Source organism: Triturus cristatus, chromosome 3_2 (assembly GCF_964204655.1).
Source record: "Triturus cristatus chromosome 3_2, aTriCri1.1, whole genome shotgun sequence".
Classification (NCBI taxonomy): domain Eukaryota; kingdom Metazoa; phylum Chordata; class Amphibia; order Caudata; family Salamandridae; genus Triturus; species Triturus cristatus.
Window position 1 is genome coordinate 948,787,561 of NC_140584.1, and position 25,343 is coordinate 948,812,903.

The window sequence follows — 25,343 nt, forward strand, 5'->3', positions numbered from 1 at the left end:
AATCAAACACCTTTATAAATTATCAAACTTTAAATCTTCCCTGTAGAAGCAAATGTGTCATACAGCAGCATTGTGTCATATGTGGTCAGTGCTTTATTGAAACCATAGATATTTATTTACAATAGACACATTTTTTTTATTTCTTAGTAAACATTTTTATACATGCAACTGGGAAAATGTTGTAACCCTTTACCACTTGTGAGTATTGCACTATATGCATCCGATTCTATAATTTGATAAATATTTGGAAACACACATATATAAAATCATAATTAAACATTGATTTGCTCCTATTTTTTCATGAACGCCCAAAATTTTATAAAGGGGTGTTTCTGAGAAGCAACTATATCCTAATTTTGATTATTCCTCCTCAATATTTGTGTCACAGAAAATATATTATGAGCTATATATTTCTTTTCTGCTTAGGAGTATACCTTAATTGTGTTAATGTGTTTTGGTCAGCATAATTATGATGGGATCTTCCTCAGAACTGATTGGACCACGTGTATATGTTTAGCAGTAAAAGACAATTCCAGTTGTGTCAAGCTGGGACTTTTATGTCTTTTTAGTTACTTTGACTCCTTAATCAATGTATGGATTTGGTTAGCACAAAACTAGATAAAAGGAAGCAGGCTGTTGTGCAGTGTTGAAGGCAGGGATAAAATTAGAGAATGGATCCAGGTGTTTCTGATAGAGGAGGTGAACTATTTTCTGTGTTGTGATTTCAGCCTTAGAGACAAAGCGTTGTGGACAGTATAGTATTGAACTATACTGAAGCTATAATTTGCATTAGCACCTCAGTTTATTTCACTTGTTGATCTGGTTTCTCCTGCTTTGGATAACAAATTCCTGATACTGTATGGTGATATGTGGCTTTAAAAATAAATTTGCGGATTTTGGAAAGGGCTGTGTATTTTTAATTTGAAAAGGTATCAAATCTCTTTTACCTTCTTCTCTCTTTTAGATGTGTATCATTCGAAAGGCCTCGAAGCTGTGGCCTATCAGCAGCATTTTGAACAGTGGGATTTTTTCTGAATAGATATAATTTAGATCCATGATGCAAAAAATGCATTGTTGTCTGTTAATAGCAACAGCAGGAGATGTGGAAGTGACAAACCACACTATTTGACCAACAATAACATCACAGGATTGACCCCTTATTGTAGATTAGCCTTCAAGAGCCTTGTATTGGCTGCTTAGCAGTAGCGAAGACAGAAGACTGGAAGACAGAGCTGTCTACAAATGTGTACTTCCGAGTTATCACACCCTTATGGAGATGCTACATGTCTAGCAAAATCAAGAATGCTGAAAACTCATCTGAAGATCTCTACAAAATGCTCAATGACTTCACCAAGTCACGCGCCTGTTCCCTGGCTATTCCAAATGCAGACCCAAAAATCGTGTCTAACTACTGCCCCATCTCACTTCTCCCACTATTGGGAAACATTCTGAAAAGCCCAGTCAACAAACCGCTCATTGCATTCCTCTAGGACTTTAAAATTCTAGATCCCTCCCAATGGGGATTCAGAGCCAGCCAGAGCACTGAGACAGCACTGGTGAGAGTTGAGGACACAATCTGCCTATCACTAGATGTGAGCTCCACTGTCAGGCTAGTGCTGTTGGACCTGTCAGCGGCCTTTGACTCAGTTTCTCATGAAATACTGCTTTGCAGATTGCCTGAGATCTGTGTCGGTGGCAATGTACTACTTTGGATCGATGATTTTTTGGATAGCTGCACACAAACGATAATGCTGGTTAAAGTCCCGCTCCATCCTCATCAACAAAGGGATACTTCAGGGCTCATCGTTGACCCCGATGTTGTTAAACATCTACATATCCCCCTTTGCCTAGATTGTTAAATCATGTGGCTTTGATGTCTTATCATACGCGGATGACACCCCGCTGACCGTCTCGTTTGGTCAGGATTCTGATGGCGTAATGGCCCGTTTCATGGACTGTATGAGAAGGATTGTGGCCTGGATGATGGTGAACTATCTTCAACTATACATCAAAAAACTCAAGTTTTGCTATTTGGCAAAGCCCAGGACCTCTGTTCTCCTGTCTAGTGGCCTTAAAAACTTGGGGAGGCTTCCTCCCCCAGGCTTGCCATGAAAAATCTGTGGGTTAAATTAGTCCAGGCACTATTGACGAAGGATCATATCTCCACTATCTGTGTGTCTACTTTGCAACCATGCCGCTTCTGAGGAAAGTCTTCCCCTGGTTACCATCTTCTACTCGGAAGACTTGGGTCCAGGCCCTAGGCATAAGCTGCCTCGACTATGGCAACGATTTGCTTATGGCCGCCAATGATACCTTATTGGCCAAACTCTAGGTGGTGCAAAACACTGCTGCATGCCTGGTCTGTAATCTCCCGGCAGTCTCTCCCTTGGGGCCCACTCTGAGAACCTTACACTGGCTCCCAGTCAGAGAACACACTGTTTTTAAGATCTGCTGCCTCACCCATAAGGCTCTGATGGGTGGAGCCCCCTCTTATCTAAAGGACAAACTACGGCATTACTGTCCTCCAAGAATGCTTAGATCAAGTGATAAGGGCCTTCTGGCCGTTCCCCGCATTCACACTTCCAGATTTGGTGGGATAGCTTTTTTCTTTATTGCCCCATTGGCTTGGAATCAACTTCCGTTTCATCTCCACCGCTGTTCTGATTTTGCCTGGTTTAAAAAAAACTCTTGAAACATTACTTTTTTAGGCTATTGCGGTGTTTCTGTGTTGGCATAGTGCCGAGACATATCTTCAGTACGAGTTGTTGCGCTATGTCAAGTGGAAATGTCATAACAGTGAAACTGCAAGAAGTGGAAAACTATAGTAAGTTTTCAAATTTCTTGAAGTCGCGTGTACTTTCTGTTCTAGCTTCTGCCTTCTCGAGCCCAGAGATCAACAGTAGGAACATCCTTAACTGGGGCACCCAAGACCAAGCCAGTGGTCGAAGCTGCTACATGTCACATCCACGCAGACTGGTACTAATAGTCAGAGAATGTGGATTCAGGTGAGTGTCAGGCATCCTCAGAAAAATGTTTGCTATCCTGAGATTTACAATGTGTATTTATTATGAAAGCAAACATGCTGACAGCACTCAAACTGGCAGAGAAACAGAGAATGAAAATGCCCATCTCTTCTCATATTTACAAGCAGGGATATTAAAGAGAGAGCTTATCATGCCTGACTGTGATTTTCCAGGGGTATTTCATTATTCCTCAAGGGTATGCAACCTGAAGATGATGATTAAATGCAGTAGGGGGTGAGGCGTAGCAGGGTGGAAGCAGCCACATCGTTTCGCTTACTGCTAAAGGAGCAACTCATTTTAAATAACACCTTTCGTGACAGTGATAATTTTAAAAAACCACACACAACCTTGCATGTTGTGGAGTGTTCTGTAGGCAGTGAAAGTAAAAAACAACAGTGATGGATCCAAAGTTGGCAAAGGCAACTGGGCTGGTGACTCCAATAAAAGTATTGTGAGATGGGCCAACCCTTGAGACGAGTATAAATAAGGACGCCTGTGAGTAGGTACACTTGTGCTCAACTTTAAGATCTTGTCGTACCAAAGGATTGGAGAGCTACTGCCGTCAGAAGGAGCCATTTGTATGGGTCAAGTTCTCAAAAGGGGAAGGGGAGCACAGGTGGTAGCTCATCTTATCAGATGTCCTCCGTCTCTTCCGGTGGTGGGAGCTATGGTGGTAGTTTGAGTGGTGGGCACAGAGGAGGGAAAATGAGTGCTGACTTGGGTGGTGCTGGCAGGTATGCTGGAAGCTTTGGTGGTGGCTCCAGCAGTGGTTTCGGCAGTAGTTCAAGAGCTGGTTTGAGCCATAGCTTTGGTGGTGGATCTGGTGGTGGCTATGGAAGCAGCTTTCTCGGTTCCTCCAGTGGTGGTGGCTTCGGGGGAGGCATGGCGACAGTGAAGGTGGCATTCTCAATACCAGCGAGAAGTTGACCATGCAGAACCTAAACGACCGCCTGGCATCCTACCTGAACAAAGTGAGCTCCCTGGAGCAAGCCAACCTTGACTTGGAGGAAAAGATAAAACAGTGGTACCTAACACATGGCCCACGCCCGGCAGAGGACTACAGTCATTACTATGATACCATCCAAGATGTCCAGAAGAAGGTAAGACCGCCCTCCACTCTTTACAGCGCAGCCCTTTCTGACCATGGCATGTGGTAGAAGCAGCTCCCTACTCAGGGCTACGTCATTTAATGGACACTGTTATCCTTATTCTTGCCATACTGGCAGCTTCAGCTGAGTAAGAATGCTCCCTACTAGCAAGATCACCTGTCTGATCTAATTTGTGTTCTTACTTTCTAACATTCCTCTCAGAGGGGGCAAAACGTGTGTATTGCAAGCGCTTCTGAAGAGCTTTGCTTGCTCACTGCATGAAGTGCTTAGAACTAGCTTTCAGATCAGGTAGTGTTTTTACGATTTATTATTTGCACAATTTCTTCTAAGCCACTTTCATTTCTTGATTAAATTTCGTTTGATTGTATTGTTTACACATTCTTACTGTTTTAGTGCTTCCAACACAGTGCTGCATGACTGTGGGCTGAAGCTACAGGATGCATCTTGGGAAGTAGTGATGTCAGGATGAAAGCGTTGCTTTCAGTCTCAAGGAAAGCCACTGCAAGACACTCTTGTTATAAAAAAATACCAAACTCCCTTCACCCCTCCTACCCCCAAAATACAAATATTCGGCTCCAATCACACACATCCCCCTTGAGCATTTCCGTAGAGAGGAAAACAAATATTTGCAAAATGTCTCTTCCTTCATTTTTGTTGTTTTACGTTCTTGGCGCAGGACTAGCATCCTCCAGGCTATCTGTGTTGGTATACAATTGGTGGCCTTCTATTGGTCCTCATCGCTGTTCTCTGATTGGTGTTTACAACGGAGTCAAACAGGAAGTCAAGGTTTTTAAGTCCGGATCTTTCAGATGGCCCGGTCCTGACTTTTGACACTGACAGCTGTTGGATGTTGACTCTTTGGGTAGCGTTTTCCTTGGGTTGGGGACATGAGTCTGATCCAAGGGGCGGAATGGCAACATCACCATGTTGGCCGTGGTGGTACTGGCAGCCTACTCAATACATCTCTGAACAAACTAAGGTTAGAACTCTTATAGACGAGATCCACTGATGAAGAGGAGGGTTCCCCATGGGTCAGCCCAGTTGATCAGGAGAGCGTTGGCAGAGGGAATTAATTAGGTTCAGAAGGGCACAGAACTGGCAAGTGCCCCTGCAGAAGAGGGCTTTAAAAAATAGGATTATTGCTTGAGAGGGTGGAAACCCTTCTCATGCAACAACCACAGTCCTTCTCAGGGTGAACCACAAAATTCAATAAATTAACCTGTGCTTAACCCTCTGGTAGGTTGGAACAAAAGCAGTCATGCTTTACTTAGAGGCACTGTGTTCAATATTTATGCAGCACACAGACAAATATAAAGTGGAAACACAACACAAGAACAATCTGAAACCAATTTAGAACAATAGAGTACAAATTAATAAATAAAATGACAAATTGAATCAGGTGAACCAAAAATTTGAGTTTTTAAAGTTTTAGGTGAAAATAACAACAAAAAGCACAACGCGCCACTCACAGTTATCCAGCCGTGTAGGACCAGGGTAAAGTCACACGTTACGACCAACCACGATGGAGCTTGGGTCAGATACAGGAACCAGCCTCATTCCGCTTAAGAGTTACCTTCTCAAGTCCGCAGGAGGAGATGCCATTCGCGCTGGTCGTGAGGTCGTTAGTGGCAGGGACAGTTGGTCAGTCAATGTGGGATACTGCTGATGGTGCGAAGTGCAAATCTCCCTAGTGCTTTGTGTTGGCGTTCATCGCTGATAGTCCCTGTTGGAATGAAGTACAAGTTGCACTGGAGCTTTGCATTGGCAGCTGCCGCTTGGAGTCGTTTTTTTGCCACAAAAAGGCTGCTTCATGGTTGAGAGAAGCCCGAAACTTTTGTATCTTCGTCATGAGTTCAGGAGGAGTACACTGTGATGCCAGCCAAGTGTTCAGGACCTTGGGGGTACCTCTTAGGGATCAGGTCTCACTCCAGCAGAAGCCAGCAGCAGGGCTCAGACAGGCCTAGGTAGGTCCAGTTGGTGCTGGTCAGCTGGGAAGTTGCAAGGAGGCTTCTAGAAGCTTGTTGTGTCCCTGTAGATCAAACAGGAAGTCAGCCAACTGACCCTTGGAGTCACTTATCGGCAGACAGTGTTCGAGGCACACAGTTAAATTCTTCCTTCTTCAAAACCAGGACAGTCCCTTTTCTGAATCTTTAACAGTTCTAGGAGTGTTCTGATTAGAATTTCTGAAGGTGCTAATTTTTTCCCTAGTGCCAGCCTGTGGGTGAGGGGTTTCCTCTTGGAATATCCTTCCTCCTATCCTGGGTTTGTCTCCAAACTGTCAAGGCCTACAAAGGGCAGGCAGGCTTAAGTGTGAGCTGCATTAGTCAGTGGCAGGTCAGGTAGCCCATAGAAGTCAGGAAGAGGGTGGGCAAGCCCTGAAACTACACTTGGAAGCGCAGGACGGCGGGGTACTACTCCCCCCCCCGGACATCCTACTTAGGAGAGCAACACCAGCCCCACACCCAAGGCCCTTTTTTCTCCATATATGGGAGGAATACACACAATACCACGGAAGACCCACTCACAGCCATGTGACCCTGGACACTGGCAGAAAGGCACATTCGGTTTAGGCAGACAAACGTTAGCTTCCTAAAAGTGTCATTGTCAGAATAGTAACTAAAAATCTATCTTTATCATTAAAGAGGATTTTAAATTACAATTAATTTTGTGTAAACAGTACATCTCTATCTGGTCTCAAACTAAAGTTATCACTTTTTAAGGGTAATAAGGTAACCCACTGTTAAGTCTATGAGGCAGATAGCCTTACAGTAGTGAAAAATGACTTCAGGGGTTGTTTCCTGCCAGGACAAATACATCTTAAACAAAACCATCCTACTTTTTAAATACTATGCCCTAGGAGCCTTAAGGGTTTCTTCGCTGGGGGTACCTTATAAGTATTAAAAAGGAAGGTTTAGGCCTGGCTAAATGTTTATTTTGACAGATTAAAATGTCTGTTTAAAAATGCACTATAGGCTGGAAATGACAACATACTAAAAGTGTAGTTTCCAAAACAGTAGAAAAAAATACAACTTGCTCATTCAGTTGGAGTTTAAATGACTATTAAATGAGTCGCTGAATACTTTTTCTAGAAACTCCCAAACTAAATATAGCAGTTTATAAGGATAATAGTATAAATCAGATTTAACCTATGGGAGAGCCAGGCTTGCCACAATGTAAAATACTTTGTAGGTTTTTCACTGCTAGGACATGCAAAACATTAAGTACATATGCCCTACTATTTAAATACCATACACCCTGCCATCTCGGCATTTAGGGCTACCATAGGGAAGACTTATAAGTAATAGAAAGTTTGTTTAGGCCTTGAAACGGTTTATTTTCTCAAGTTGAAATGGTAGTTTTAAAATGCACACCCAGACTACATTGCCAGGCCTGCAGACATGTTTTACAGGGCTACTTTAGTGGGTGGTACAATGAGTGATGTAGCCGACTAGTAGCATTTATTGTACAGGCCCTGGGTAGTACCATACACCAGGGACCTATACGTAAATTAAATGTGCCAATTGGGTAAATACCAGTTGTTACCATGTTTAGAAGGGAGAGCACAAGCACTTAACCACTTTTTAGCAGGAGTAAAGTGTGCAGAATCTTATAGTGAATAAAAACGGATTCAGAAAAAGAGGGACGAAATCTGGGGGAATGCCACATAAAAGATGTTCATTTCAAGCAGCCTTCCTGTTGTATAGCTCTTTGAGACCATCTGGTAATTTTAGCACTGTATAAGAAATGTGCACAGAAATTTACTCAACTGCTGAGTCAAAAGAAATTGTAGCTGCCAAGGAGTGTCCTTTTTACGAGCAGATGCGTCAATGTGTTGCTAAATACAAAATCACAGATTCCCATCACTGTACACTTAGTGAATGGGATGGGACACCAATAAAATGTATGCAGGCAAGGCGTACCCACTTTCCTCAAAAAATATTCCAATAAAAACAAAGTATACTTTTATTAGAACTCATAAAAACTCAAATGTTTTCCAACACTTACCTGACGCTGAGATCCTCCCTGTTTTAGAACAAGGCAGTTTTAGAAGCAATGGACGATGGTAAATCTGCGCACCTGTGATTTGAAAATAAGTTCTTAGCCTTTCATATTATTGCAAACTAGAGGTATCAAAATTCCTGCAGGTTTGTGTGAAGTTTACAGTTTTCACACTTAGGGGGTGATTAAGATGGCGGCGCCATCGTAGTGGGGAACGGGACCGACTGCCATGCAAGCGGTGGTCCCGCACGCTGAATTAGGATGCGACCGCCACCATGGCGGTCGCATTTTGCAGTTTAACATTGCAGCGGGTGCTGCTGACTGCAGCACCCGCCGCAATGTCAAAAATGCATGTTGTGCATTTCACTGCACTTGGTGCAGTGAAATGTAGGGGGTACCATGGGTAACCCCAGTGCACAAACACCTTCCCCCAACACAAGGGGGGCCTGCAACGGGCCCCCAAAACCAATCCCCGCCAGCTTTTCCATGGCGGTTTCGCCGCCATGGAACGGCTGGCTGAAGCCAGCATTCTAATTTGGCTGACCGTGCCTGCTAGGCATGCCACAATTTTAGGGATGCAGACCGCTCCGCCAGGCAATCGGTACGATTGCCTGTGGCAGTTCCGAGGCGGACGGTCTTTGCGTCCGCCACGGTAGCAGTCTGGATCCCCTGCCATCGTAATGTGGCAGGGGGAAAATTGCTTTCTGATGGTGGAAAGCCCCCCACCGCACTGCTGGCGGTGGCGGGTCTTCCGACATTGAAATGACCCCCTTAGTGAAGTTTGTTGCCTTAAAGGGATCGTCCAGTGAATGATATCACAATTAGCAATGTGGGAAATTCATATAATTTATTTTTGCGTAATTACAAGTAAATTCAGAAAAAAAGATGCGTAAATACACAGAATGTGAAACTGGCATTTGATGCTATATTTAAGGGCGAAAGGCGTCATTATGTCCACTTTTGAAAATGAGGAAATATTTTGCCCTTAAAAAATAGCACCAAAAACACAAGGTTGTTGCTCCTGTGCCCTTGAGTAAAATGTTTGCCACTAAAGGCGCGTAATGTGGAATAACAGCATATTTTTGAGATTTTCACGAAAAAGCGTAATGCAAAATGACCGAAATTATGGAAGATTAAACAAGTGTGACAGAAATTTCGCACGGGCCTAGTCACAGACTGTTCTCAAACAAAACAACATTCTAGAATTGAATTCGTATTGTCAGACACATAGGACTGGGTAAACATTTATTTTTATTTTTTATCTATTCCGAATAGCCCTTTTAATCTCGGTGGAAAGTGAATTTTGTAGGATGGGAGGGGAGAAAATAGAGTTTGGTCATGTGGCATTTGCCAAAAAGCAACAGACATCTGATTTTGAGTGTAATGATGTCCATACACTCTATGCCAGGCGGACGGGAGAATTGCCGCTTTTTGTACTATATCCCCTATCTGACAATCTTCAAATTAGGCTCAAAGTTTTGTAGGAGATTAGTTGTGTAGCTAGACCTTTTGCCGCCCCGTGATGGCTGCAGGTAAGAGCGGAGGAGGGGGGTTTGCTGGCGATTCCTGCGTTTGCTGCTCTGCGACGACCGCAGATAAGGGCCGCCCCCAAAACACGTGCCGCCAGGGGCGGACCGCCTCCCCCTTGCTACGCCACTGAGGAGAATTTCCAATGAGCATGGTTTTTCGCCGTACAACCCCTGCTTTCAGCAAGACTTTTCTTTAAACAATCCTTTCATGGGAAAACCAGTTAAAGTAACCCGCCCCATCCAGCTGCCCAGGATGCTGTGACACCTGTTGAAGCCTTCAGCTTGGTCCTGGTTTCTTCCTTTGAACCTACACAGGTGTGTTCACAAACTAGCGCTTGGTCTTAATGAGAGGAGATTCTGGTCAATGGTTACCTCCATTAAAACATGTTACAAAACATTTGGCGGGCCGCTCTTCTTTAAGGATCGGTTGATTGGGAAATGGTAAACTGTTTTCCACTATCGTGGGTATTCTGAAATGAAAAGGATGCATTAAGAATAGGATTTCGAGGATGCCTGAATTTCCCAGTTGTATTTTACAATACATATGTTTTTAAATTATAGAAACATTTAAGTCGGTTTCAATATGGCATGAATTAATTATGTATTTAGTTATTTTATAGTTTTATACAGTGTCTGACTGGCCTGTAGGGCAATCGGGCAGTGCCCCATGACAAATCAGTGTATGGGCCTGTTTTTTTTAGCAGTTGTGGGCTAGTTTTATGGCCAGGTGGGCTGGTTTTTCCAGTTGATTTCCAAGATATTACCACTTTTTTTCACCTTTTTGCTTTACTAATAGGGCACTTTTATTTTGGTGCTCAGGCCTAAGTTTTGTCCGACCCTGGTTTTATAGAATGCAGCAAAGGCCTAATGGGAATTCGAGCCCTTTTGAAAAATAAAACCGTAACAAGATAACATTCAGATAAACTCATATATGGCATTAGAGAATGGCTTAAACGGCGAACACCCATTACAACGATGTGCCTACTTCGCGGGTACATCACAACGCAATTTTTACTTCGCAGGAACTTTTACATCATAAGGCACAGCAACGCAAGCCCTTGCATCGCACTGTTGTTCACATCGCATGCTATTACGACGGTTTTCACGCCGGAACCCTTACAGAGTTAGGCTTAACGCATTGCAGCGTGACGTATGTACACAGCTGTGACGTTTGCTGGTGTGACGTACTGTGACGTTTCAGACGGCATGCGTACTTTCAACTATAAATACAATCACTGATTATACAACATCGAACCTCGCTAGGAATATTCATATATATTCCTAGCTACAGTGCAGACTATCTGCCAGAGTATGGTAATTTGTCCCAAATAATTGTCCTCCGGATAACTACAAAGACCTTTAGTGTGACAAACTCACCGAAGGAAGATGCCCACTCGGATAACCTAAGAGGTTAATATGGAACACCCATATCTCTTCTGTAATGGTACGATGTGGTAAATTGCCAGAAGACTGCAGTCACAAGAAGAGTAGCTGCAGCACAGTATGGGAGCAGCTCGTCAATCTACTACTGGTGTCCGATCCCATCACAGTTAACACAAGGAGGATAGCAGGTTATACAGATACTTGGATAAACAATCGCCTCAAGAATCCCGCCAGTTGAATTCGTTGCAGGGCTGCACTTAGTGGATTATTCATCATTTCCATCATTTTAACAACCGTCTCACATTGATGTTGTGCATATAATTTAATTTAAATGCAACCTTAAGTAAAAGATCGGTATCTGGTTTTCCTTTTGCTTGTTAAGATAGAAAGGGTATAATTCAAAGCAATTTTGAGGGACATTGATTCTCTAAAATCATTTTAAAAGCCTTTTCACGAAGGTGCTAATAGGGGCATAAAATGTTCATTCGGCGATTAGGCTACTGTATGAACTCTTTATAGTGCAGGATACATAAAGTAGGCGCTCTAGAGAAAACACGTGTGACTAATATATTTCACACATGTAATACGACATGCATCTCACTGTGGTTTATTTTAAGAGTAAAAGCCCGCAGCACCACCTCCTCCTCATTCGGAAATGTTGTTCATAAGCGTAGCAGCAGTGTGGCACCTTCAGGGCAACTTTTATTTGTTTTAACATTCATACTAACAGCGTAATGAATGATATCCAGCGCACGGTCACTGAGGACAGCGTTCCACACATTATCAAACGTCCGCCGGACTAGGAAACAAAACCGGCCCTAGCAGAGTGCCCGGCCGCCCCCCCCTGAGGGAGGTGGGAGGGTTTTGAGGTGCGGCCGAGCTGTTCTAAATCCTTAAAGAGCACATTTCTACTACACAAATTTGGCACACACTCAACATTGGCCAGCCTCAGACCTTGGCACAAAACTGACAGCAATGAAACTTGCAGACTCTGTGTCGCAGACAAAGAAGCGTTACTCCAAGTCTAGGCACATGGCCAGCATTATTAAGTGCATTACGTCAGCTGTATAATCAATTATCAGTACGCACGAGCGGACAAGCTGTTAAAGGGGGCCTGAATTCGAACAACACAAGCGTGCAAGCCAGATTTACAAAATGAATGCTTATTTATGACAAAAAAGTTTAGCCAAATGTTGTAAGGCAGCTCAGCACTTGGCACTTTAACAGGCGTAGAATGCGACCCCGCCACCCACAAAGACAAGAGGGCAGATTTATGTTGCACTTGCGCCTCATTTACGCCGCCGTTGCGTCACTTTTGTGACGCAGCAGCGGCGCAAATCCTGCGCCATGGTGCGGGGTATTTACAAACGTGACGCATCTCCCAGATGCGTCACGTTGTAAAGCCCTGCGCCACATGTAGGCGTTCCAGGGCAGGTGGGGGCGTTCCGGCGCAGGAACGCCTCCTAAAAGTGGCTGAGTGAAATCTACAAGATTTCACTCAGTCACTTTTAGGCCCATGCTGCGTCAAAACCCTGCGCCTGCTTGAAGCAGGCGTAAGGATTGACGCAGCATTGTACAGCTAGGGCCCCCCAGATCATTGCTGGAGCTGCGTCGCGCTTGCGACGCAACTCCAGCAATGCGCCACTTTTCGGCACAGATGCGTCACGCATCTGTGCCATTTTTGCCCCATGGTGCGCCGCATTATAAATGCGGCGCATCCATGGTGGCGCAGCTGTGGCGCATAATAACTGGCGCATCCCGGCTGATATGCAGGGATGCGCCAGTCGTCATAAATCTGCCCCCTGGTTTCGCTGTAGCCACATTACAGGGAGTGTAAGAGCATCAAAGAGAAAAAAATAGGCGTTGTAATGGCGTGCGATTTTTTAATGTGCGATCGAATGGATTTCGCAATAGGGTAAACGGCATTGGCGTTGAAACGCTGTGCGTTGGGAAAACATCCAATGTAACAGTCTTTGCAATGTGGGAAGCGTGTGGTAAAAGCACGCGTTGAAACGGTGTGCGATGTACTATCATACATCCGGCTTAAACGTTGCAAAAAAAAAGCCACGTAAATATTACATTTTCAGAGGAAGACTAGTGCAAATACTTTTAATAGAAACACATATACATCATTGGCTATAAATGAAACATACCTCTGGGAATTACAGTAAAGGGGACGGATAAATGAGAGAGACTGCTTCACAGTGAGCTGTAAGGCGGTGGCATGCAAACAGAAGAGTGAAAATTAGGAAAGTAATCACACACAGAGCAATTTTCCAGATTTTCCAAGAAGCACAAGATTCTTAGGTTAAGTCCTGAATCCTGAAGCTGGGATTAAAGTGACGTTCAGGTTTCAAAGTGAACAGCTTGAAAAAACAAGCATTGGCATAGCCAATAGGTCTCGCCTTTGGGACCTTATAAGTATGTAATTATGCAGCACAATTTCCTTGGTGCAACATCAACTGTTGCATGGCTAAACACTTATACTGTCCCAAAGGCGAGACCTATTGGCTATGCCATTGCTTGTTTTTTTGCATGTTTTCCAGATTTTGAACCAGTACCCATATTTAGTCCTTTCGGTTTTAGCCACGCCCATTCTAAGAAATTGGAGCTGAGGACATCTCCTGGTGTTGGGGGTTTATCCACAATCAGTCTGGTAATAGGGTATTTGGCTCTACACAGTTTATGAAGAAGTCTTATAGTTACCCCTTGTTCGCGTCTGGCTCTCGCTCGTGGTCTTGAAAGCTCTAAAGTGGCCAGAAGGCGTCATGTTGGCGCTACAGCAAACACCGAAAGGAAATATTTTGAAAGCTGAGGGGGGTGCACTTACCCCAGTAAAGTGATGTACTTCGGTTCTGCGGCCAGACTGGCATCGACCGTCACTGAAAGGAACGGGGTGTCCAAGTCACTTCTCATCAGGACAAAGGTGACCGGGACACCTGCAGGACCCAGACACACAGGGGTTCCGGGGTCCCCTCGGACGGATGAACACATTCCACCAGAGGCTGGTTGGGATGTTCATTCTGTACATTAACTACGAGCAATGCTGGCACTTGTCGTTGGTTCGGGTCCATGTGTTCTTTGTGCATTAAAACCACTCCCGAAGCTCAACGGTTATAATGTTCATTAATACATTAAGTTTATGCACTGAATGTATAAACGGGGTCCCCGATGAGCCGCTGTTCCGTGTATGTGCCCAGGATCACAGCGGCTGCTGTTGGTTCGTGTAACTCGGGAGGATGAAAGGCTGCATTACCCGTCACAGATTCCGGGCGTGGAAAACCCTGGTGCCAGGTTTGTGCTACAAAAGCATGGGGAAAAATGCAGGAACAGCCTGAGAATTCCTGGTCCTGATCAGGTGATTTAGCTCACCTGGTGCGATTTTTTTGCAAAACTTTGAAACCTTTAACAAGCTTGTGAAGTTAATTCCATGTTTTACCAATACTCGACTCAGGGTTTTCCTTTCACATAAAGGCTTCCTTAAACCACCAGCATTCAAGCCTGTGACTATCAAATTATATACAGATCTGGGCGGCAGGCACATTATCTCATTGAACTATTTAATGCTGATATTGGCTTGATTCAGCAGTGATCATGATTGAGTACAAACAAAAGTAATGTTTAACATCTTTCTGCATGAAACTAGCAAATGTAATCAAAAAGCAATGTCTGTAGGCTTAATGGACTAATGCCTCCACTATAGTAGCCTATGTTCCAACTCATTGTCACAGGTTCAAATCCTGGCAGGTCCACTCAGCCTTTCATCCTTCTAAGGTCAATAAAATGAATACCATTGAGTTGGGTAACAATAAACATCAGTTATTTGGTGCTGAGATACACTTGGGTGAACGTGAGCTTTACAACTAAACGTAATGTTTATGTTATCAGACCAATAACAAAGAACAACAGTTTATGTTTTCTTTATTATTATGCCATTTTGTTTTCAATGTTGTGCACGTGAAACATTTTTTTGCTCTCTGTCAGTTACAAGGGTGAAATAATCGGACAGCGGCCCAAGCATGAACAGCCTCTTCCTAAAGTGATTCTGTCTGAGAGGCGTCCGAGTGCCCCCGTCCCTTCCGCCACAGGCTGTGGCCATTTTGAAAAATTTCCATGTACTGATTCTGTGGGTTCTTCAAGGCTTCTTCATTGAAACAGCAGCATTTTTTCCAGTCTTTGTCATTGAGGGTCTATGTGCACCCCTTTGTCCTCGATAGGTCCTTTTTCCTTTGTCTTCAATGTGAATGTAGTATGTGGTCTCTGCTCCCTTCGTCTTTTTGCACATGCCCGATACCATCTTCTCCTCTCTGTACCCACACATGACATACCATCCTCTCCTCTCTGCACCCATACATGACATACCATCCTCTCCTCTCCACACTTCTCCTTCCTACCATCTTTTCCTCTCTGCACTTGTCCTTGAAAAACAATATCCTCCTCTCTGAACATCTCTCTGGTTACATCTTCCCCTCCATGACCTTCCCTTGATTAACCTTCTTCCTCTCTTGGTTCTCTTCCTCCTGGCTCTTTAAGGACTCCCATGGGTGTGTCATCTTGCTTAAGCAAGAAACATACATTAAAGTTGGTGCCTTGGCTGATGCAAACTTGACTCCTGTCTCTGTAGTGTAAACTATGTACAATGATCAAAAATGGTTTAAAGAAAATTCAAAGACTCAAACGGCAAATTAGGCAGCAATATTTAAAAAATAAGTAGTGCTTTGTGCCCAAATAAAATACTGCATGAGAAATGTCAGTTTACACGTAGAGATAAACTGCGACATGTAAAACCCTGCTGTTTTCACACAATGGAGCATGGGAGGAAAATACAGTTAGGATCACAGAATACCCTCCATGAGTAACTCAACGCAAGAATGCTTTGGTCTTTATACATTTATAGGAAAGAAGCCGGTGCCAGTCACACTGATCTGCTATGCTTGTAGTGAGTGACTACCTTATTGTTTATTAACTCAATATTCTGAGTCAGAAGGGCAACAGACCCTCGCCAAGGCAAGTGCCATGCTTCATCATAGGATCCGCTCCGTACTGTGGAAGAATGTTGTAGGTTACTGTGGGTTCGAGAAGAGCCCTTTAACAATTTAAATAAGTAAATGTAAGCTCTTGCTTGCTCCTTGTGTTTGATTTAACCTCAGGGGGAATCAGATCAACAATTCATGTGTTCTACAGATAGTAGACCAGAAGACTGCAGTTGCCTCAAGGTAGCATTGACTCCAGGTCATTGTTCCTCCCTATGACAAAAGTAAGAACAAAAGGGTTTTAGGACCATTAATGTATTACTGGTCATCATGTTTCTCCCCATCTCTATAGCTCACAGGCATTCTTCAGGACTAAGGGCCAAAAGTGCACAACTTACAATTTCTGAGTGTGCATTGTGTAGGTGAAAGAAAGAAGGAGAAATATTATTTTCGTTATTACTCACTGAAACGTGAAAACAGTGAGTGACAGCACTGGGTGCTTCAACGCCTTGCTTGCTGAGGCAGAAGCCAAATCAACTGCATAAAAGCATCAATTTATGAATAAACTACCATGTTTTTTTAGCTTTTTCTGCACCTCTGTGGCAATGACATTCCCCTTTAGCAAAGCACGCGGTGGAGGCCAGACAGACGATTCTAAAACATAAGCTTCTGTGGAGGAAGATGGAGAAGCACCGCAGGGGAATTATGTTTTTTTTCTCTGATGTGCCAAGTGAGAGCCAGATGCTGATCTGGCTGCAAATCCCTGTTTAATGTTGTGCTGTGCCAACATAGGGCAGGGGTCTTCAAACTGGTGGGCGGGCCCCTTAGGGGGACTTAACTGATCCCAGTGGGGGCGCCAGGCTCTGATCAAAAGAAGCATCATGCTGATAGCACTGCTTTGTTTTAAGCTGGAAACAAATGATCAGCCGCCAACAACTCTGTAATGAGGCATTTTTAAAAGGTTTAACATAACTCTAATGTTTAAATAAGTCTAGACATACTTAAACATCGCAAATTGAATAGAAAAAATGTGAAAAATTCTGAGGGGGGGCCCCAATGATTTATTTTTTTTATACTGAGGGCCGGGCATTAAAAAGTGTAAAGAGCACTGCAATAGGGTGTTAATAGTCACTATTGTCTGCATATGTGGGAAATAATGCAAAATTATAAAAATAATGTGCACACCCAATTTATCTAAGAAAAAAGACGAATACCAGAGGCACCGATGAACAATGGTATCTAAACAGCTAATAAATACTAATAATTGCAGAGTTGTGGTATTATAGGTGCACTATTGCCAGAGCAATAATATCACAGCAGTACTATTAGCATAGAAAATGTCCCATGACATTATAATACATCTCACTTCCTTTTTTAGGTCTCGCCTACGCAGTGTGCATGTGCTGAATAGGAAAAAGACCTACAGAAATCGCTTCTGCTTTTCAGCCAAAAACGTGCACGCGTTGCATTGCTTTGAATGGCAACGCGTGCACGTTTGGCGATTCCCTTGCGGGAGCGAGCTTTTGTTTGTGCTCGCTCCCGCAAGGGAAACAGGCGTAGGCCCCCCCCTCTCTCCCCTCCCCCTGCTGCCTCCTTTCAGCACGAGGCGCGTGCCAGCGCTTGTCTAAATACAGTACTAGTGCCTCGATATTTCAAAAATTACCTTCGATATGCAGGGCCAGCATTACATTACATTACTGCATTACAGCCATCAGCAGAACGTACTCTGCGGAGGATAAGTGCGGGTTTTGATTTACGGCTGGTATAAACGTCTCGTGTCCAAGTGGAGTTAACCCCTTCACTGCGGCGGAAGTTCCGCCGCAGCGCTGGGGGGTGCGGGGGGGCAGCGCGGTGGCGCGGTGCTCATGACGGAGCCACTCCGTCATGAGCCACGGTTGGGCTGTGCTCATGATGGAGTGGTTCCGTCATGACTCCGCCCACAGCGCTAATCGCCCGCACAGGCGGGGAATTAGCGCCGCGTGGGCGGCGCAGCCGCCAACGGCCGCAACATGACGGAACCACTCCGTCATGAGCACACGGCAACCGTGGCTCATGACGGCGTGGTTCCGTCATGAGTACGGAACGAGTTAAAGTGTCCATCGCTCCAGCAAAGTAACCCCTTGGAACATCTCGAGCTGGGATGAATGGGGCTGTCTTTTCCGTTATTTATTTTATTTTAATTTTTTTTTTGAGTTTAAAGAAATTTTATTGGAAGTAAACATAAGATAGAGCAATAATACAATACAGTATATGCCAATAGTACAAAATAGAAAAAATATTGTGTACAGTAAGGAAAGAAAAAGTAAGAAGGGGAGAGAAGAAAAAAAAGAGATAGGAAGGAGAAAGAAGGGGGGGGAGGAGGGAGAGTAAACAGATAGAAATATCATATAATTATATCACTGAAAACATTGGTCTAATATATAACACGTATATCATATTGATCTCACTACTACAAACTTAATTATATATTGAGAATAAAGCACAAAGTATAACAATATTTAACTAACTATAATCTAAGGAGGTTTGGAAACTTCTTCTATAACTGGAGTATGCGATGGCAACGATTGAGCAGACACATTTAGAAAGTTAGTCACAGGTAGCCATAATAAGTCAGGTTTAATGGCCAGTGTAATCGGGTGAACATAGGCTCTATCCAATCGATGGTTGTAACAAACTCCATACCACCAGGCCTGAAAAGAAACATTTGAGGCATTTTTCCATGATTTAGTAATTTGTTGAAAAGCAACAGCAATAAGTAAATCAATAATAAGGATATTAAGGGAGGTGGAGGAGGACCAAACCTCCGCAACACTACCCAGAAAAACATGGGAAAAAGAAAATGGGATTTGCGTATGAAATAGTTTATTAATTTGTTGCCAAACCCTAGACCAAAATTGATGAATAACTGGGCAAGTGAATAGCATGTGCATAAGATCTGCAACAGGGTCTGGACATGACCAACAGGTAGAGGGAAATAGATGATTAATTTGATGTAGTTTGGCAGGACTGAGTAAAAGTCTGTTATATATAAAGAACAGTGTTTGTGTAGTATTTGCTGCCCTAGAAGATTTCCGAAGTTTAGTCCAAATTTTATCCCAGGTTGAAGTGGAAAAGGAAGTATTTAAATCAGATTCCCAGCTAGATTCAACTGCAGATTTATTACGGGGTTGACCAATGAATCTTAATTTGTTATAAATTTGAGAAGCTGAAATGTTCACTGTTAAGAATGAGATTGGAACTGGAGAGGGAGTGGTCTGCACGGAAGAAGTCATAAATTTATCGTAAGAACTTTGAGCAGCTAGGGTCAGTAATATATATTTAGGGTCATACGAAAGGGGGAGGGAATAACACGATTGTAATGTAGAGAAGGATATGCAGGTATCACCTAGAAAGAGCTGATATGTCCACTTGAGACCAAGATTGAACCAATCCTTCCAAAAAACAGTCCGATTTTTAATCTTAATATGATTGTTATACCAAATCGGAGAACGCAAGAACCTATTTCGGTCATCTAAACCATCTAACATAATAGGATGAAAAAGTTTACGAGTGTGCATAAGAATGGGGAGAGAAAATTTTTGGGGGGTATTAGATAAAGACAGAAATTCATCAAATGAGAAAGGGTAAATGAAATGAGATTCAATTTCTACCCACAAAGGCAAAGATAGTAAATCTGTTGCATTCTGAGATAGTAATGCAGAAGAATTCTTAAGGAAGAAGGAAGTATGATAAGATGCAAAGTCGGGGAAGTTAACACCACCTAAGTGTTTAGGTTGTTTGAGTTTGGAAAAAGACATCCTAGACTTTTGCTTTGCCACAGAAATTGTGAGAGAATAGTATATATTTTTTTGTACCAGGATTTAGGAATGTTAACAGGAAGATTGGACAAGAAGAATAAAATTATAGGGACCAACATCATTTTTACAGAATCCAGTCTACCCCACCAGGATAAAAACAAGGGGTGCCATCGCGCTGTAGAGTCGGATAATGTTGACAGAAGATTTTTAAGATTGAGTGCTACAGTATCTTTAATAGAGGGAGTGAACCATAGGCCTAAATATTTAATCTTAGAAGGATTCCAATGAAAGGAAGAAGATACAAAATCAGCATGGAAACAATACTTATTTAACGGAAGAATTTCGCATTTATCTACATTGAGTTTGTACCCTGAAACCGAGGAAAAAGTAGAGACTTCTGAAAGAAAGGCCGGTAAAGAGGATTGGGGATTAGATATAAATAAAAGAATATCATCGGCATATGCCGAGATTTTTAATTGCTTATCGCCATAAGGAAAACCAGTAATGTTCTTGTTCATCCGGATTTTAGATAAGAAGGGTTCTAGGGTCAAGATAAATAAAAGCGGAGAAAGAGGACAACCCTGTCTGACACCTCTGAGTAATGGGAAAGAAGAATAAACCAATCCATTAGCCAGAATAAATGATTTTGGAAAGGAATAAAGCAATGAAACATAGGATAGAAACTTAGGGCCGAAACCAAACCAAGTAAGGGTCGAAAAGATAAACTGCCAGTTAACCCTGTCAAAAGCTTTCTCAGCATCCAAAGCCACGGCCGCTAGTGAGGAATGATGGGAATGAGATTTACTAAGTACATTGAAAAAGAGACGAGTATTATCCGAGAGATGGCGACCTTTAATGAAACCACATTGTTCTTTACCTATTAAGTGAGGTAAAATATTATCCAGACGAAGCGCAAGAATCTTCGCGAAAATTTTATAGTCCAAATTAATTAAAGAAATAGGTCTATAATTTTTACATAAGGAATGATCTTTACCTTCTTTAGGGAGAAGACAAATTAGAGCCTCTTGAAATGAACCTTCAGAACTCCGGGTAGTAATAAAAAATAGGAATAATTTAAGTAATTTGGGAATAAGTAAATTAGAAAAATGTGTGTAGAATTCTATCGTAAAGCCGTCCGGACCCAGAGCTTTCCCCTTTTTAAGTGACTGAATAGCCTTGAGAATATCTTTAGTGTGTATATCAGATTCTAGAGAAGAGAAATCTACGTTCAAAGAAGAAGGAGGAGGAGAGATGGAGGCTAAATACTGATTAATATCAGATAGAAGAGGTGGAAACTCTGGAGTGTATAATGATTTGTAAAAATTGGAAAATTCCAAGAGAATGTCTTCGTCTCTATGGAGCACAGTATTAGATGAAGATGTGATAGATTCAATTTTGGTACGTTCTTTTTTAACCTTGAGATAATTAGCAAGGAGATTACCAGATTTATTTTGTGCAGTGTAGTATTTAGCGCTAGATTTAAGCAGATACAGATTTGCAGAGTCAGTAGAAACTTTATTAAAAGAAAGTTTAGCGCTAATGAGTTCTTTTAAGATAGATTGGCTATTTGACATGTAATAAAGGTGTTCTAACTTTTTAATTTGTAAATTGAGTGTTTGAGATGAGAGAGAGGCTGCACGACGTTTTCGTGCAACAAAGGATATGATAAAGTCCCTAGAGGCAGCTTTAAAGGAATCCCATATAAGTTGAGGAGATAGTTGAGGAGATTCATTCTCTTCGAAAAATAAGGAGGCAAACTCGAGAAAGGCTGGTGTGAACTTAGGATCCAGTAAAAGGGAATTATTAAATCTCCAGCGTCTGGTCCCTTTAGTGGGAGGGACTAGGTCCAAACTCAAGGAAACCGGGGCATGATCAGAGATTAATATAGAGCCTATGTCCGCCCGGGAAATATGTTGAAGTAGAGCCTTGGAAATAAAGAGGTAGTCTATTCGGGATTGCGAGGAATGAGCAGGTGAGTAATAAGTATATTCTTGAAGTGTGGGGTGGCAGAGTCTCCAAGAATCTACAAGAGCTCTTTGAGAAATAGTGGAAGTGAATTGGGAATGTGAAGCGGAAGGGACAAATCTGGATTTAGAATGCCTGTCAATAAAGGGGTCTACAACCATATTACAATCCCCACCAAAAATCAAATACTCGTCAGTACATTGCATTAAAAGAGAAAGAATTTGGGGCCAGAACGATTTATCGTGTGTAGTGGGAGCATAAACGTTAAAAATAGTGAGAGAAACCTTGTTAATCAGCAAAGAGGTCATAACCCATCTACCATCAGAATCATTATCCTGCTTTATGAGATGGACATCCAAGCGTTTATGGCAGAGAATGGCAACACCATTGCGTTTTCCTGAGCCCGGTGATGCAAAAACGTGGCCCACCCAATTCCGCCGTAATTTAGTTATCTCAGTATCCTGTATATGGATTTCCTGCAGAAGAGCAATATCTCCTTTTAAATTTGCAAAATGTGACAAAACTCGCTGACGTTTGATAGGAGAACCCAAACCTTTAACATTCCAAGATATAATATTTAACGACATTTAAATCTTTATAAACTTAGCCAAAACAATTCGTAAAAGAATTTGCCATGCATGCAAGCAAAAAACATGTGAAGAATGCAGCAAAATACGGAAAAAAGGCATTATTGTAGCGAGATAGCAGAGAGACATATAGACGATCATAAGATAGCAAAGAAAGAAATGAATTACATAAGAAGCATAAAAGATAAGCCGAAAATATAAATGGAACAGAGGAAAAAAGAGAAAAAGAGGGAGAGAGTGAGGATAGTAGGAAGGAAAGAGACAGAACAAAGAAAAGAACAATAGAGATGACATACAGATAATAGAAAAAACATACCACAAAAGAACAATCATGTTGGGGTAGGTGGAGCCACGCGAAGGAGGCCAGACGCCGGATGAGAAATCGCAGGACGAGGGGCACACGCAAAACATCATCCAGGAAGAACGAAAAAACGAAGAAGGTAAGGGAACACAGAAACCGCAACCTGTTAAAAGGGAATATAAGAACAATAATTAACATGGGAAGTAACATAACTCCAACATATACACATATGAGAAACATAAAGGAGAATCAGAATTGAGGGCAAATAAGAAACAAACAATGAGCATTTGGAGCTAAAGCATTCATGTCAAATCATGGCTTAGAAGTGTCCATAGAGACTCCTCTACACGAGTTCAGAAATTTTTAAGCACATCAGGGTCTTCATAGTTGGTTGTTTTGTTATTATAAGTTACTTTGAAAAGACAAGGATGGAATAAGCCATAACGAGCATTCATGCTGCGAAGTGCTGGTCTCATATCCAAAAATTTCTTGCGTCGATCAGCAGTAACCTTGGCATAATCTTGGGCAAAAAAGAGGTTAGAGCCATTCCAAGTGATCTTTCCTTTCTGTTTGGCGGCATGCAAAACCTTAAGGAGGTCAGTATATTCTAAGAAGTACAAAATAACTCCTCTAGGTTTTGTTGAGGAAGATGAAGAATGGGGACTCTGACCCAAACGGTGCGCACATTGAATATTTAATGGCGGAGATGCTGAAAAACCAAGAAGAGTTGGAAGAAAAGACTGAAAATGAGATATCGGATCAGAACCTTCAAGTCCCTCAGCCAGGCCATAAATGCGCAAATTATTGCGCCTATTGCGATTTTCTAACTGCTCGACCTGTTGTTTGAGGTGATCGACTTCTTTGTGAATATGAGGAACTTGAGCAGCGAAATCTTGAACAGTATCAACACGCTTCTCCAGAACGTCGACCCTTTGTACAGTATGGGACCAGTTATCTTCCAAACTCAACAGACGGGTGTTAGTTTCTTCCATATATGGTTTGGGGCACGAATCTCCTCAAGGATAAGCTCCAACGAGAGAGGTGAAGAAGAGTTGGTGGGAGAGGGCGGATTTGCTTTTCCTCTTTTCCTAGGCGTGAAGGAGGCCGATGACGGTATTTTGGATCCTTGTTTGGTACCTAACCGAGTCATAGAGGAAGAAGAGCCCTTCGTAGTAACAGAGTCACCAGGATTATCATCCGCTCCCTCTTGCAGGATGTTAAAAGGGTTAAAGTCCTCCAAAGATGTATCACTGGGTTGCAGAGTATCCTTACGAGCAGTCCGGGATGTTGCCACGACTGAGCTGAGCAAAAGTACCCCACAGCAAAAATTTTGTGAGAGAGGTACAGTAGTAGAGAGTCACTGAAAGCAGAGTAACACCCAATGCTCCTGTAAGGTTTAGGTATAAAGAAGCGCCAAAAATAATTTCAAGTTATTGTTCAGAAAGTATTAGTATTCAAAAGGAGCGGACAACAGCAAAGAGCGGAGGATTCATATGACTGACCAATTCATACTGTTTTCCTGAGGAGACCAGTCATTCTCCAGCAACAAGCATGAGAGAACAAAAAGTCAGTCAAGGCAGGTAAGAAGGCAGAAGATGCGCTCCAATAAGTGTTCCAATAAATTGCCCCAGACTCTTCATTATAGAGACTTTTCATTGAAGGTCTGCATTATTTGCGGAGAAATGGCGGCAAATGTGAGGAGATTACTACATGAAAAAACAAAATGGCGGCCGCGAGTAAATCGCAACCGTCATGGAGCCGAAAAAGTGTCTTCTCGCTCACCATATGCCAGGAATTTGAGCTTGACGACTGGAGCAGTACTTCCAATGAAGTCGGAAGCAATTTCCGCGCTCCGACAGCGGGAGAAAATGTCCTGGCACAGCTGCGCCGCCTCACATCGCTGCGGAGCTCATCGTAGCGGCGGCCATCTTCTAAGGCGCCGAAACCACGCCCCCCCCTGTCTTTTCCGTTATGCTGATGGTTGCTAGGACCCCAAATCGAAGCGCGTGCGTCTCACCCCTCCCCCAGGTCTCCCATCATCCTCCTCAGACGGGAGCAGGGCAGGCTGCGCCATTTGCGTTGCACTCTGGCAGCAGAGCGCAGTGCGGGGAGGAGAGACCTGTTATGTATGTATGTGCAGTCTTATATAGCGCTCGAATTACCCTTGGGCATCTCGGCGCTTGCCTTGGGAACCCATCCTGGTTTTTCTCTGTGAGATAACCCGTACTGGGCATCCCCAAGGTGAAAGCCAGGCATCCCGCCGCGGGGGGCCGTTGTGGAGATTAAGCAAGCTTGTTGCCCAGAGCTGCATAGTGTGAACTCCCGCTTAGAGTAGGCACCGAAGCGAGAATTATCGAGTCCGTGGACAATTGGGCTCCAGAACCTGCCGCGTCGGGAATCGAACCCTGGTCCCGGGTCTGACCTCTGATTCAGGGTATGCCTCCTCTAACCAGTGAGCTACACTTCTCCACCGTTACTTGGAGGAGTTCTCACAGCGCCCGGAATTCTTGTGTCCGGCCGAGTTTGCCTCTTCCCACACCTCCGTGCACTTGAAACTGTAGCAGCATTCCATTGCCCGGGACATTTGCGAAGATGGCTCAGCTGAGAAGGCGGGTGGTCCAGTTCGGGCTCTTGGTGGCAGTTTGCTGTAAGTTCCCTGCTCCCCTCCGGTGGTGAT

The 25,343-nt window shown here is 43.2% G+C and overlaps 1 pseudogene; it reads left to right on the top strand.

The window, feature by feature from the left end:
* Nucleotides 1-3,952: 3,952 nt before the first annotated feature.
* The window catches only part of LOC146858862 (keratin, type I cytoskeletal 10-like), a 74,306-nt pseudogene continuing 52,915 nt past the window's right edge, over nt 3,953-25,343 (top strand).